General features: G+C 43.3%; 1 protein-coding gene across 3 annotated transcripts in view; it reads right to left on the bottom strand.

Annotated features, from left to right (window-relative positions):
* The window catches only part of ENTPD1 (ectonucleoside triphosphate diphosphohydrolase 1), a 31,901-nt gene that overhangs the window by 14,725 nt on the left and 1,406 nt on the right, over positions 1-15,770 (bottom strand). Inside the window, exon 1 of one of the 3 annotated variants that reach the window (XM_030951642.1) lies at positions 4,666-4,696. The exons of the other annotated variants lie outside the window; for them this stretch is intronic. The gene's annotated coding sequence lies outside the window, so the exon portion shown is untranslated. Of the gene's footprint in view, positions 1-4,665; positions 4,697-15,770 lie in introns of those variants that run through there. 3 annotated transcript variants of the gene reach the window in all.

Genomic DNA, 15,770 nt, shown 5'->3' with positions numbered 1-15,770 from the left:
GTCAGTGCTGCTGTTCAACGTGGAGAAGAGACACACCCATCATCCTCCTGGTGAGTGAAAATGAGATTTCAGTAGTAACGAAGTTTTACAGGCTGAATTGCCTGAAATTGTCTCACTGATTACTCTGTGAGGTGCTGAACTTGCAGGGTTCAGGGTTTGATGCACATTACTCTCCTGTCTTCACTCACCATAACCAAAAATCTGAGTGCATAAACACTCAGAAGAACCACACTGCTTCATTTATCAACCCTTTTATGAAATTTTCCCTGTCCCCAACTGACTTCTTACTCATTCTTCATCTGCCTTTTTCATTTCAACATGCTTGTATCCAAGTTACCTAGGAAGACTTTGCTGCAAAGTAATGTAAACCACCTGTTTCAGGCCAGCATATTAGAAAAGCCTTTTCTTAGGCTGTCAAGAGGCTCAGGTTTGGCTTAGAATTTACATACAAGTACATATACAGTAAGTCAATGGCTTTGGTTTAAGGGGCTTTATAGAATTTATAGAATTCAAGCTCCAGATCAGGCTTGTACATCACTTTTTACAACTGTTACATGGAACAGTGTGGGAGACTCTGCTCCAAGTTTTAATAATTCATATGGTAAAGACTGTGGCCTAAATACTGGTGTGATCTCTGCCCCTCCTTGTAGTGCTATGTAGAATTATAAATACACATTTACTGAGTTATATTTTTCCAGATGAAATACTTCTAAGTGCTGAAGTACAAACATTGAAGTGTCAGTGAAACTGATAATCCAAACAGTATAATGAGTTTTTTGGATGCTGTCTCTCAGATATATTTGATACTGAAATCATGCATCCCTACATGTCTCAAAACCCACAGAGTCCTATGAATTTGGGCTATACAGCTTGGCAGCTTGAACTGTGCCATGTGCACACATACCTGTGCATTAGTTGAGCTGGAAGACACAGAGTGTGCCTGTATCTGAGACAGCACCAAGCTGGGAGCAAAGCACACTGATACCTAGGGCTGGAACTGAAAATAAATTTGACAAATAGGTGAGAGCCTGGTGAAAACATCTAACTCACTTAAGGACAAGAGCAAATATGACATTTAGGGAAGAGCCATCACCCAAGGACAGGGTGGTGAGCAATCTGTTAAGTAGCTTTTCCAGAGAAAACGTTATTGCAGCTACAGCAGTTTATAGTAATCTTTGCCTCCATCTAAAGCTGGTAAATCCTCCTGTGAGGTTCTATGACCAATTTTGGACACTGCCTTTCAGGAAAGATGTTGACCACTTGGAGAAACTCCAGAAGAGAGCAAGAAAGATCACAAGCCTAAAAGCTTGACCTATGAGGAAAGATTGAAGGAATTGAATTGTCAAGTTTGCAAAAAAGAAGAGTAAAGAAGGCTCATTAATTGTCTTCAGACAAATGACATTTCTGTCTGCCAGCACTGGTGTAGCCAATCCTGCCTCAGGATGAGGGTGGCTCCTGGATTTTCTCCCAGTTCCGTTTCCTTGGTTCAGAAGGAGGGGGATCAGCAAAAAGGGGACAATGCACTCATAAGTTATGCTGTCAGCAAAGCCAATGCAGTGCATGTGCTCTCCCCGTGGGATACAGATGCAGTTGTACAAAGGTGCTCCCTCCTTTGCCCAACGAAGCCCCAGGTTTTGTTCAGACATAATTCAGCCATGGCAGCCACCCTGCTGGGTGCTATCCATGTGTGCAGCACTGCTTGGTGTGGGAATTCCTCATCCTTTTGCTGCTTTTAGTGTTGTGGCTGGGATACAGCCCTGAGAAATTGCACAAGACACATTGAATGAGCCCTCTTTCCGTGGAAAAAAGAAAAGCACATGGAAATCCTGGAGAGCTGCTGGGTGCTGGAGGCAGCAAAAGCTGAGCAATAAGAGCAGGGGATGGATACAAAGGAGCAGGCAGCACACATTTCTCTCCTCTCCACAGCTGCCTGCAGCACAGAGGGGCTTTGTGCCCCGGCATCCCCCTGGCCCTGCAGTGCAGTTTCTGCTGGAGAGGTGTTGTCCAGAGGTTCTGGCCTGAGCCCCAGTGGCCCAGACTGCCACACCAAGTGCCCCAGTCGCCATGCACAAAGCAGGTTCCCCCGTCAGAGACCTTCCCACGCTGTAGGGCTGGGGATGGTGCTCAGCCTCCCTCTCTGCAAGGCACTGACACCCCCTCCCTCCTTGGCCTCACAGCCCATCTCCCTGGTGTCATACACTGCCCCCACCAAGTCCAATGCCCATTGAATAATCTCTCTGCCCAGCTCATTAAATAATCTCTCTGTAGGAAGATATTTTTCTGGCTTGCATCACAGCAGTCAGACCCAGATACTCAATATTCTTAAATACAACCAGCAAGTGTCAGGATGCTGCTGACACAATACCTTTAGATAGGTTTTTTTCACATTTATATGATGGTTACCGGACTTTTAAGCCTGTATCCTGCTTGTACTCATACTCATTTCTTTACAATTCTCACATCAAAGATGTTTTTCAAATCAGAAGAGAAAACTGTTATCAGTTACATCAATTTCCTGTCAGGAAACCTCTGGCATTAATTTCCTACTAGCCATCAAACTATATTTTAACTGGAGAAGATTTATTGCCATTATCCACAAAGCTTGAAGTTTCATCAGAAAATATCCAGTGAGCTCAAGGAGGCTTCCCCTCCTCCTCGGATTACCTGCTAAATTTTTGTTTGAATATGCTTGACTATCACATGATGTGAAGGCATTTTCTTGTCTTTTGGGGAAAAAAAAAGATGCACCAGGGACTGACACTTTTCAGCTTTGTCATTGTTGATAGTTTGAATACACAGACTTGCAATGGCCCAACAGTGCTGCCAGGCTTCCACTTGGGCTCAAGATCTTACATTCTTCTTTCTCTTCTTAACTCCCTGGCCATGATTTTTTCCTTATGCTTCTTTTGACCACCTTTTACACTTTCCAACTTTAAATTTGCACTAATTTTATAATTCTTTTTTTTGCCTCCGAATATGCATCTTAAAGAGACTTAATTATTTTCAAATTAACATAGCTTTCAATGGCTGGATTATGGCTTTTGTGGAATGAAATAAGAAGAGAATGGGCTGCTTCTTATTAGCATTCCTATCTCCACATTTTAAATACTCTGCTGATCCAGCTCAAGTATTTTTTATTTTGTGATGTTACTTCTTTTAAGAGTTACTAGACATTGTTGACACAGAATAAGTGTGCATTACTTTTTTAATAATTTGAAACTCTCATAGAAATTCCTCTTTTTCTCTTGTGACTGGGGTCAACACACATTTCTCTTGAGCTAGAAGTAATGCATTGCACATTGTGAGATGGTCACCCTTAGTTCTGAGAAATTGCCTTGTCTTTCACTAAAATCCACCATCATATCAGCTTTTCTTGTCCCTGTGTAGAAAACCATGCCTGTCTCTGTCCCCAGCATCCTGGCTGGTGTCAGGCACTGATCTTCAGTTGCTTTGGTCTCTTGCTCCCAGTTCAGCCCCGTCAGCTATTGTGTACAAATATTTAATTATGGTTGCTGCTGAAGACAGCAGGACCACTGCTTACACTGGAAGATGGATGATGTGTGAGTCACATCACCAGCCCAGCATGGCCCACCCTTTCCTGTGTCACATCAACCACCCACACATGAGGGGGATGTACAAGTTATTATGAAAAAAAGAGAGGAAACAGCCTCCAGAAGAACCACTCCCCCCTCCAACACCCATGTTGGGCCAGCAAGTTCAGAAACTTCCTGGAGAACAAAAAGTCCTGAGCTTTGTAAATGCTGCAATGCCCCACAGGAGGTTCTGATGGGGAATGACTGCAGAGGAAAGAGATCCAAGCGCCCCTTCACCCACAGCTTGCCCTGTACCCTTTGACTCCCAGTGGTGGCAAATCAGAACCCCAGCAGTCCCCACTTTTCCTGTCCCCAGCAGTCCCCACTTTTCCTGGGAGCCCTCTGCACTGACAGCCCGCCCTGCCCTGAAGGGGCTGAGGCCACCAAGCCTCTCACCACACCTCAGGGATGTTTTTCTCTGAACTGTAGGCTCCTGGGATGACCTCGTGTGTTGGATAACATTACTGCCTTCAGGGGCTCACTTCCCTGCTTTCCAAAACAGCCCAGCTGCCCAAAGTGCCACATGTCAGCCAGCGGAGCCGCTGCCTGTGCTGCCCGACGATTTCTGCGCACGAAAGCAACCAGCATTTCTCCTGAAGTTTCACTTCCCATTCAGGACCAAAACCATTGGAGACTGATCACAGACACACAAACACTGCTCCAAGCTGGTGCAGCATCAGCAGAGCCGCTGGCAAGGCCCCTGGGGTGGTGCCCATTCCACAGCAGTCCCACATGCTGCAGTGCCTAACTGTGCCTGGGATTTTGCCCATACCCAGGTTGTGCCACCCCTTGGTATTGTGATTTCCAGCACCTCTGTTTGCTGCCTTAGAAGAGCATTTCTCAGTCCTATAAGGTACCCAGTGAGTTTTTCCTCCCTTAACATGCATAGCACCCATTTGTAGCAGAGAACACTGTAGGCACCTTCCCTTTGCAACTAATCCCAGCAGAAGAAGCAAAGAGCCCTTGCTATTCAGGCAGGGCAGCAGCCCTGCTGCCTCCTTTCAGCAGGCCAGGGTTAGGGCTGCATGCATAAAAAAAAACCAGCACTCTGTTTAAACACTTCCCAACTCACCCCTTTACGTTCAGCTGTCAGCACTGTAATCTCCATTCCTCATTGCAGAGCACAGGACAAGAGACAGCTGGAACAGTTTCTTTTTCTTGCTGAGGAGTACATCCACTCTCTAGGCCATGTGGAAAAATATACTGATTTCTCAGAGGTCAGCTGTAATAACTAGGATTCCCACAAACCATGAGGAGAATTCAGCTCATGATATTTGGCATGAATATAATTCTCTGTTCCTCATGCTGCTACAATTTCCATTTCAAATAGCAGGAAACAAATTACCCTGTGGTATTTTTAGTGACAACCAATGGTAAGGAACATGGGATCAGAGGCTATTGTGGGGCACAGACCTTGACAAATTTCCTGAGCATAAGAGAAGAAATACTTCTTGGAAGCTACAAAGGTAATAAGGTAAATACGAATCCAAATTTTCGTGGTCAGAGGAGCACTTTGAAAAGGCTGGAGCCTCATGCTGACATGTAACAAAACAGCAAAGGAGTTTTGCTGGATGAATGGTCTGGCACAGGGTGCTATTAATCTCTAAAGTTCAGATTTATTACTGGGATGTGCAGTGAATCCTGAAAGAAGAATCAGGCTCCGGGAAAGAAATCCATTTATAATCAAGCCATAGTTTGGCCTTCAATTTGTGTATCTCCGTTAATCTTCCCTCTCCCCACTATTCTTGCCTCAAATATTTCAAAATACAAACATGAAATATTTTGGATAAGGCAGCACAGGTACAGGGGGACAGTCACAGCAGCCCTGTGGCTTCTGTCCAGAAACCCTGGGCCATGCAAAAAGGAGCTACAGGTCTGCTGCTTCCCTGGAGCCACCGTGCTTCCCAGCCTCTTTCAGCACCATTCTCCCTCTGGCTTGGGATGGGAGGTTCCAAGCTCAAGCCAGAGCCAACCTTCCAGCCACAGGATCTCCAGCCCAGCTGCAGAGCTTGCAGCAAGTTCACATGAGCACGCATTTTTCTCACATCTCCTGCAGGAGCAGGGACATTGAAAAAGTTATTTATTAACAGCTCTAGGACAAATGATCAAGAAAGAAAACAAAACCATTTATAAATCAGCTAAAGAGAAAACTTGTGACTCTAATGGTCTCCTTTGTAATTCCTTAAGTGTGGCCTGGAGCTGCCCTGGCATCATTTCTTGTGATGCTGAATCAGCAGAACAGCCCTACTTGTGCATTGAATAGCCTGATAAGAGCAAAATAACCCAAGAGAGCACTAACTTACACCTTGTCCAGATTTTTCTTTGTTTCTGTTAGGACTTGGGGAGGCTGATAGCGCTCTAATTTCCCACCACTAAATACCAAGCAGTGACTCACATTATCGTCTACCTCTGCAATCCAGGACAAATGCTTTCCTCCAGGACAAGGTGGAGACAGGATAAGGGGAGAAAACTCACGCTAGAGCTGTCTGAAAGAACAACAGTCATTGCTATCTCAGCTCTCGTTTAGGAGCATACCAACCCGGAATACTTTGCCAGACTTTGTTCTTTGATAACATTTCTCAAGGGGGCGGGGGGGGGAACAAAAATAACAAAACACTGTTCTGTTTAACAGTTACCCATAGCAGAGAAAAGCTGAGCTAAAGTTTCCAACAATTAGCAGTACAAAATCCTAAAATAGACATGCAATGTACCATGTTTGAATATAAAACTGGCCAGACAAGAGTTCCATCATGTGGATTGAAAGCTGTGCAAAGAGAACAAGGCAGCTTATCAAGATGACATGTTAGAACAACAGTGTTAAAATGCTCAGTATAGCAGTGATATGGATGAAGAAACCAAGGTCTTAAGCAGATATGGCAAATTGTTTGTAAATCATTGGGAGGAACTGTATGTCCAGGAAGGAGTGATAAATGATGTCCAAGGTATCTATGGAAACCACCATCTTATACAGGAAACAATTAAACTCAGAAAAAGACAAGCAAGAGAAAAATAAACTTTAGATGCTCATAAGGCAAACAACACTAATTGAAAGCAGGATTTGATCCCAAAGAAATGGGGCTCACTTAAAGAGATGTGAAGGATAGAAATGAAAGCTAGCAGCTGAAGGAGAAATAGGAGCTGTACAGTAACTCTTTGGGCTGTCTGCTCAGAGAAGATGTGGGAACCCTAGTCTTGAATCCATTTATGAACTGGCTGGGCTCCCACAGCACTCTTATTCAGAGGGCTCTCAGCAGTAGGTCTCTTCCTGGGCCATGACCTGCTTATCTTTTACGCAGGCATGTGGGAAGTCAACTTGCTTTGGGTGGGAACAGTGAAGTCAAAGTGCTTGGGAGTAGTTTCAGTTTTGCACTTGCCATCACTGAAAGCATCTGAGAATTTTCCTTGCCCTCCTGTTTTGTCTGATATTTTTATCCAGTATTTTTCAGCCCTTAGAGCCTCTTACAGCTCAACTTAGGCCTGATTATATTTTTGCTACACTGATCACACCAAAACAAAAGCTTCTTAAACTCTGATGGTCTTAGCAGTTATAAATGAAAAAAGATGTGAAAGCTTTGTTTAAGAATGGAGAAGTTTTTAATGTAGCTATGATACAGCAAATTACTGCAGCAACAGCACACGACCTTACGAAACAGGAAGACGATGTTAGTTTTGAAAAATTGTTCTGGTCCCATTTTCACACTCACTCTTCCTCACTCCCCCTGTACTCACAGGCACCAAGCTCGCTGAGGTGCTCCAGCAGGATCCTCTGTGAGATGAGACCCAGTGTGCCAAGTGCCAAATCCTCACTGCACACCTTGGGTTCCTCTTCAGTGACAAGCTACAAATTCTTGAGCAGGTCTTTTGCCATCTTCAGGAGTTAATGGTTACCACAGGGTGATCCTTTTTCCTGGAAAGCCCTTTTATCTAGAACAGGTGGCTGCTCAGTGCCGTTCCCCCCCCCATTTTGGGTACCTTAGCTCCCACTTGTGGGGGGAGGAGAAGGACAACTTGCACAGAAGGTGCGCTCTGAGTTTACTGTGATCCCTCTGTTATTTGAGCAGTTTTGTTCCCCAAGGACTAGTCTGCACTTTATCAGCACCCAAGCCTTTTCCTGACACACCATCCATGCGAGGCTTATCAGGGCACAGGCAGCCAGACTTGTTGCAAACACATTTTTCAGCACTCACCCAGTTTTAGTGCAGTCAGTTACGTCCTTGGTTATCAATACAGACCATTCTGTTACTCCTGTTGCTTCTTCTCTCTCACACACATATTTCCATTCACATTTCCTCCAGGCCAGCTGGAGTATTCCTGCACCTCCAGCTGCATGCCTACCTTATGCACGGTGTGTTCTCACAGGCCATCACTGCAGCTGGCAAAGGGTCTCCTTGGCTTGGTTAGGTTATGACAGCAGCAAAGGAAGTAGGTTTTAGGGCTGCTGTGGTTACCATGCAGTTCTGCTGCTCAGATGCAGCCAGGTCTCCTGCTCAGAGCTCGTGGCACAGCACGAGCACAGCAGCAGTGGCAGTCTTTGGGAAGTTAGAGGATGCTGAAATCCTGCAGAACAACACTGAAGCCTGTCCCTGGGTGTCACTACCAGGCTCACCACTGAGGATTTAAAACAGTTTTCAACCAAGATCTCACCAGCAATGTTAGAGCTGGAGCTGTTTTCAGCCTGTCCCCTGCAGAGCAGCTGCCTGTGACAGCACAGGGTGAGACCATTGCCATCAGTGTAGCCAAGACCTGGTACTGTTCCTATACCCAGGCTTGCAGGGCAAGGCTGGCATTAACCTCAGCTTCTCCCATAAAGCTCCTGTGAGACAGGACAGCTGCAGTTATCCCAGAGCAGAACTTCAGCACCCACAAGGAGGCTTTTTGCACTCACATTTTCTCATGTCACAGTCTTATGAATCCAGCCTTCTCCCACCACACAGACACCAAGCAAGGCCAGGATTCTCTCACTACTTTCCCAATATTGCCAGGCTCCCCTTGGCTCTGTGGCTTTCACAGCTGACCCCAGCTCTCAGCAGTGCTGTCTGCCCACATCATACAGGAAACTAATACAAAACAGGTAATGCTGGAGGCCCCATCATAGTTTTGTCAGCCTTTCCCTAATAACAACTCATTACACTTAAATGACACAGTGCTTTTCACTCATACATTGCCAAGGAGTTTACAGAGGTCAGCACCATTAGCCTTATGGCCCTGGTTGATGAAAAAGCATAAGAGAGCAGCAGACATCCCAGCGCTCTGCACTGTGGACCACCTCACCCACTTGTCTGGGTAGCTCTCATGGACCAGGGGTTGCAGCACACTCTCTCCTGCAAAGAGGCAGAATTCCCAAGGTCCAGGAAAAGAGCAGCACACTTTGGTTACAGCTACTCTTAAATTCATCTTCCATCATTTTGATATATTCTCTGATGTTCTGCCAGACTAACAGCAATTTGGAGATTAATGGTCCAGTAAAGTATGCACATGACTCATGCTACAGTTTCTCTGCAGTTCTGCTACAACTTTAAAAGCAGGGAATAGAAATTAAAAATGTCATTTAGGTTAGAAGAAACAGGCTGGAAAAGGGTAACAAAGACATCAGAGTCCCGTGGAGAAATGAAAGCATTCCCTGTGTCTCCTTCCTGCAGACTTCAGGGATGGAGGAAGGAGAAACCTGCAGAGCTAAAAGAATTCATTACTACATTATAAAGATGCCAATAAACTAAAGACTAACTGCTACAGCACACAAAAAATTCCTGAGATGCGTAAATTTATTGTTACAATCTCCTGAGAAACAGAGAGGCAAAAGAAGTTCTCCAAATCCCTGTTTACAGAAGGACATCTATTCCCAGCAAGGCTTATGGGATCCAGTTAACATTCTTAGGTGCCAAGTGGCCACAGGACTGAAGATTCTTAAATTGGTAGAGAAATTACTGGTCTCTGTAGCTGAGACACGCTTTGTAACCTAAAAAGCAACAGTGAAATTACTGTCTTTAACAAGGAGTGCATAGCATGGGGCCAGGTTCTATTGTAAACCGCTATTTTTAAGATGAAGTGCAGGGGTTTAGTTTCACAGTTTGCTTAACTGCTCTGTTTGCTGTACCACAAAAAGGGACTATCCTACCTCTGTCTTATGCCATAGTTCCACCTTTCAAATACCATCCCAATTCTCTTTAGTTAATGACAGAATAAATTCTAAAGAACCGTGCTGGAGCATTCTTTTCTGCTTTTCTGTATGGCTTTCATGCTTTTGGTCACAGCAGTATTTCTAAGTATTGTAAACAAGAGCCTGACCACTAGATTTACCAGAATAAAGTTCTTTTTGGCTTCCACTGTCTTCATGTTTACTGCAGTCTCAAACAAAGCTGACAAACAGTAAGCTTCCTACATGATTTCAGTGAAGTGAGACTAAATATGTAGAAGCTTTAGATCAATTTATTTGGCACATTCAATTCAAATTGCAGATTTCCAGTACATTTCCCAAAGGAATCTGGAGCCAGCAGCTAGGGGCTGATTGTAGCAAAGAGCAGATGTTCTCCCTGGCAGGAGCTGCCCACTCCCATTCTGGCAAACAGCAGGGAGGGACAGTTCTCAGCAGAGGAACAAATCCCATTCCATTACCTGTCCCCACCAGCAAACCCACCCTCCACAAAGCAGCTCCACCCTTCCTCCCACTGCATGCCTGCTCCCCGGGCTCTGCCATGCACTCTGGATGTTTCCATCCATCAGCTGTACTGAAGGGACTCCAAATTCCCTCCATCCCTCACTCTTGGAGGAGTCTACCCCTTCTTGCTAAGCCCAGGGAGGAAGGTGGAGATGCTGCTGCCTCCCCTGCCCCCAGCGGCAGCGGGACTTCTGGTGAACGTTAGAAACCACAGCAGCTGAAGCAGCAGCTGAACCAGCCCCTCCTGTGTCTCCTCTGTCTCGGGAGCCCTACAAGCAGATTGTGACAGTGCTGTGAACCAGCTGAGAGGCTGAAGTGGTTTCTGAGTCCTGAGCTGCTGACTAACCTTTTCCAGTCAGCACACTGAGCTCAAAGGCCAGGGATGGTTTGAGCTTTGGCTGAGAGGTTGCGGACAGTTAATAAAAAAACAAACTAAATCTCATCCCTTTGTAAAAATAGGTCCTTTTTCTTTGCATCCTCTCCATCAAGAACACTCTGGCACTCACCATGATTTGTGATCAAGGCCAAGATTCTCAGGAGAAGAATACAAATCAAATGGGAGAATACAAATCAAACTAAGAGCCTTTAACTTCTACTCAGGCAACATGAAAACGTTTGCTTAAAGGTGCAAGTCCCAGCCTGTAAATCAGTCAGTTACCCTGTAAGGGGTACTTTTTATTCAGAAGAGATGTAGTATTCAGCTGGATGAAGGTCACAAGGGAGCATAGAACAGCACAGGTCAGACTGATGGGTGTGTGGCTTCTCATACTAGAAACTTAATCCCTGTGTTGACAGCACAAGGGGAGTTTGAAAGGCAGTATAAAGGAAGACAGTGAAGTGGCTCTGCAAATCCTCACTGAAAGCTCTTCCCAAGCTGGAATGGACAAATATGGGCCCCAAAGGTTTTAGACAAGAACCACAACAGGCAGAGTTGTGGCATTGTTGGTGGTGGCTAAGCACCCACAGGACAGTGACAGCACTGACCATTACATTGCCTGCATCACCCTTGAGTGTGAACAGCCAGTGCAGCACTAGGGACAGAGGGACAAAGACAAAGAGCAGCCTGGGAAACAGATCTTTGCAGCATTTTCCACATTCGGGGGCAGTGAGTGCATGAGATGATGTGAGCAGATGAATTTGTTCAGTGTGCACTTAGCCGACTCTGTTCTCTTCCATCTGGTCTCTCACACTTTTCCCCTTTTCTTAATTTGTACTATTAATGCAACGTTTCAGAGCACAGGGTTTGTTTTGTGTCTCTCCTTGTGTTGCAATGAAGATTTTCCTCCTGCACCTCCCAATAACTTTCATGAAAGTGACTTTTACCCTTACCCTCCTTCTGTTCTCTCACTTGGGCCAGTGTTGACTTTCAAGTTGGACAAACTGAAAGTTATCACAGAATAAAAATAACAAGGCTAGAGACAAGGACAGGTGCCTTTGCTCTTTCAGCAAGATTTATATGAAATGATAAAAAGTAGAAGTGCACTCTTAGGCTCTGCTGTTCTCCATTGTGAGCATTCTGGCAACAGCTCTGTGACTAAGAGACTCTGATGGAAATGCCTGCCACAAACCTTCAGTTCTGCTCAGAGGGAGGTTTCCAATGAGTTGAAACTTAAAGCCAGTTCTCACACCTAGATGACAAAATAATAGAGTTTTATAAGTAATCCACATCTAACTTGGCTTTCAGAAAATGAACTGGGGTGCTTCTCTTGTGAACATGATCCAAAATTTTACAATTTAAATTTGCTCAGTCTCAAGCAATACTAATCCCTTAGGAGGGGGGCCCTCCAAAGTAATTTCAGTATCACCTACTTTGTCCCAATTCAGCCCAAACACTTCTGTCTCTAACGAAATCTTAACCACCCTGAACAGATGATTTCTAAGCTGAGAACTCAGCTTCTGTCTCAACACACTTCCAACCACATCGAGCTCTGTGGAACACTGTTATTGGGCATTGGGCTACTAAGAAGGTATAAAATACCTACCCAGAGGCTATTAATCCAAAAATTTCATTTTCTGCTGCTCTCAAACCCACAGGTGGAAAGATGTCTTAGGAAAAGAAGGAATGTAACTAAGCATGATACTTTTGTACCACATGATGCCAGTTTTGCAACTTAGATAAAACCAAAAAGATTATAAATTATTATAGCTTCTGCCACCCTTTTCAGATGTTCGGCCTCTTAAATTTATTCTTTCTCCTCTAGAAATTCCCCAAGGGTATTCTGCATGTTTTTGGTAATTAGAAGTCAAGGGGCAAACAGATTGCAGTGGTCAATAAGGTTGACTAGAGGACAACCTTCTTCCTCCATGGTAACAAAGAACCCAAAACCTCTGAGTTATGGCTGTCCCAGACATATATATATTTATAGACATATACATACATGCACACACCTCTAAACATTTTTTTCTGAACAACATTGTCTGGAAATCTTTCTGGTCTATTCAACGTTTGAATGTCCAATTTTCCTCACAAAGTCACATTAGCTATGCTTTTACAGGCTTGGCTTAAAGCCTTTTATTTGCTCTTTATCTTTCCAACCACTCTTGGCTTCTTTAGACTTTTTCCTCTGACTTAATTGGTATTTGTACTGGTCCTCCTAGCATTGACAAACTCCATCCGCAAATCAGCAGTGATTTTATGCTTTTTAGATCATTATTGGAAATGTCTAATGCCATCAGGCCTCTTGCAGAATACCTCTGAAAACACAGCTGTTTCATGATTATTTCCTTTGATAACTATTTTGAGGTCTATTGTTACCCAGGTCTTAATCCATTAGTTCATTCTTTGCTAGAGAGTCATAGGGAGACTTTTGCAATCAGAACAACATTGGAAGTGTATCTATTGTGAAGAAGTTTAAACATGGAAGGTATTCGTGTTTAATCTTTTCAACCACATTTTTTTCCTCTGGAAAATAAAGCAAGTGCAAATAATTAGTTGGAAAATAAAGGACCAGTGCCTTCCCAGTCCTACACTTATAATCCAGACCATGGCTGTCAAATACCAGCCAGGGAATTCAGTTCTTCCAGTTTTCCTTTTGTGTGGTGGTTCTTAGCTATCCGGAGAGTCAGGCTTTGGAAGTCCCTTAACTTACAACCCAGATTTATTCAACAGCCACTCAGCTTTTAAGAATACTTATTTTTTTTTCCTAGAACTTCAATGAATGTTCACATGCATAAGACAAAATGCAGCCTGGTTTTTTTTCCGAATGGGAATCACACCAGGCTTGTGTGACAGCTATTTTTTTAAATCAGCTGACTTACTGTGTAAACAAAAGAGCCTTCAAGAAAGTAAAGACAGATTAAAAGATCTACTTGATCTTTTACTTGAAATACTTCCCACCACTCCTTCTTTTAAGTGCATTCTCCAGCCAAGTTCCAAACCCAAAAGAAACATATTCCTTGAAGTTCTTGCTGCAGACTCTTGTAAGTGGGACTATCTCCATCCTAGGATGCAGACCAATCTGCTCACTTGAGGGGGCCACATGAACTCATAAGTTTGCTTCTGGCTGGGATGAGTAATTTCCTTTTCCATACATTCATTCTGTTATCCATTTTGACAGTGTTACCCATTTCTACAATATTACTCTGAAAGTTACTTTGATAAGTTTTATTCTCTACATAACCAAAAGAATATAATCAAACTAGCCATTAACACTTGGTTACTGAGGAGACCTATCCAGTAATTTCTATAAGACTAATGTCAGGCTATGTTGACAGCAGCTCTCCAGAATATCCACCATCATGCTGCTGGGATATTGGGTGAACAATAGCATTCTTCCCATTGTCAGAGATATCCATAGTGCTCCAGCTTGCTGAAAATTAACAGTATTGCTTATAGATCTTCTCAGTAAGTATTAAGCACATTTCATTTCAAATTGTTGTTAAACTTTATTGACCCCAAAACGTTAATCTACAAATCAAAGTACTTCCATGAATATCCATGAAATATTCCTTTATATCAGAATTCATTGCCTCCCCTCCTCCCCCAATTTTGGAAAAGTATTTAGCCAACACTTTTCTGGTTTTGTCTTGCATTGTCATTAAAATCTTGCTCTGTCCACCTCCATAATGATCTTGCAATTGATCTACACACATTATTTTGTTCCTAAGGCATACTAAATGCTTCCTTTGAATTGTGCCAGGCCTAATAAATTTAGATTTCCCCCTGACATCTTTACTTTCTCTAAATAATCTTCCCCAATTCAGTCTATGTTTTCCATCAGATGTTCTCCACTTCCTCTTCTCCATTTCCTTTTAATTTACTTGTTTTTTCCTTTAATTTACTTGTTTTAACTTCACTGCTTGAATGAACAAATCAAAGTCATCTTCATTCTTGGTTTTGATGTGCTGCTCAATATATCTTCATTAAACTTGTGATTTTTCCATTCACATTCCTTTAATTTTTTTCCCTGTCAGATTTTGCTTTATTACTGTTCCATGCTGGAATGATCTATAGAGAGCAGTCATCAGACAGCGATTAATTAATCTCTGTGTATATAGAGACCTCCAAATCAGAGTTACTACATGAGCACCTTTTATGTTAAAATAGATAGATTTAATAACGTTTCTTTCTTTTCATTGCTGTCTACATGAGATCAGTGTCATGCTCTTGCCAGACTGAAGCACAGCCATGCATCTTCCAGTAACATGTATTTTTAAGGTTGTCATGTTTTCTGCCCAAGTATTCAGTGATCAATGATATAACCTGTTGCTATGTAATATCCCAAACAGAATTTATTTTGGTGCCATTTTAGCCAATTTCAAAGCAGAGCTGACGGTGTCAGTGTTTTAAAACAAGCTTCCTAAAACTGAAGAGTAGTGTTCCAAAGGCACTTATTACAGTCCCTGTGGACATGGCTCACAGGAAACAGGTGTCTTACTGAAACACTTCTTAATAATTCCTTTGTGATGAACGGACATGCCCTTGGTGTGCATTTGTGCCTCATTTCAAGGTGGAACCTTCCTACTACTTGATGAATACCACCTGTCTCAGACTGCCCTGTGTTGAGCCAATTGACTGCTGCTTCTGGAAAAGATACTGCGAGAGGCAGTCTCAGAAGCAGTGTGGTGTTTTCTTTTCCCACACAAATGAAATGCAATTCCTTGCTATTTATTGCACTGATTTTCTATGGGGTCTTGCAATACTTGCATGCTCTGTGGGTCAGCCTGTTACAGAACCATCATTGCCTCATCTGCAATTGGCTTGAGCACTGTCAGTTTCCTTTAGTTTCCTTCTGTCTCTTTAAAATTCCACTTTCTAAAAGAAGGCTTATGTGGTCGTTTTTCCTAAATCAGTTCTCATTATCCAAGTTTCTTCCCTGTGATTCCTCATCCACTAGAAACGACATCTCTGTTCAAGCATTATATTTCATTTTTGGAATGAAACTTTTAAAAGCTGGTTTCAAAGCTATTCTTATCTCCCTCCTCAACAGAGGCAAATTATCTCCAAATATTTCCAGCTTCACTCATGACTGCATAAACTAATGAGCTAACCTTCTCCTTCCGCCAGTCTTTGCTTTAAATTT

Source organism: Camarhynchus parvulus, chromosome 6, assembly GCF_901933205.1.
Source record: "Camarhynchus parvulus chromosome 6, STF_HiC, whole genome shotgun sequence".
In the NCBI taxonomy this organism is placed as follows: Eukaryota; Metazoa; Chordata; class Aves; order Passeriformes; family Thraupidae; genus Camarhynchus; species Camarhynchus parvulus.
This window is presented reverse-complemented; position numbering and strand designations above follow the sequence as displayed.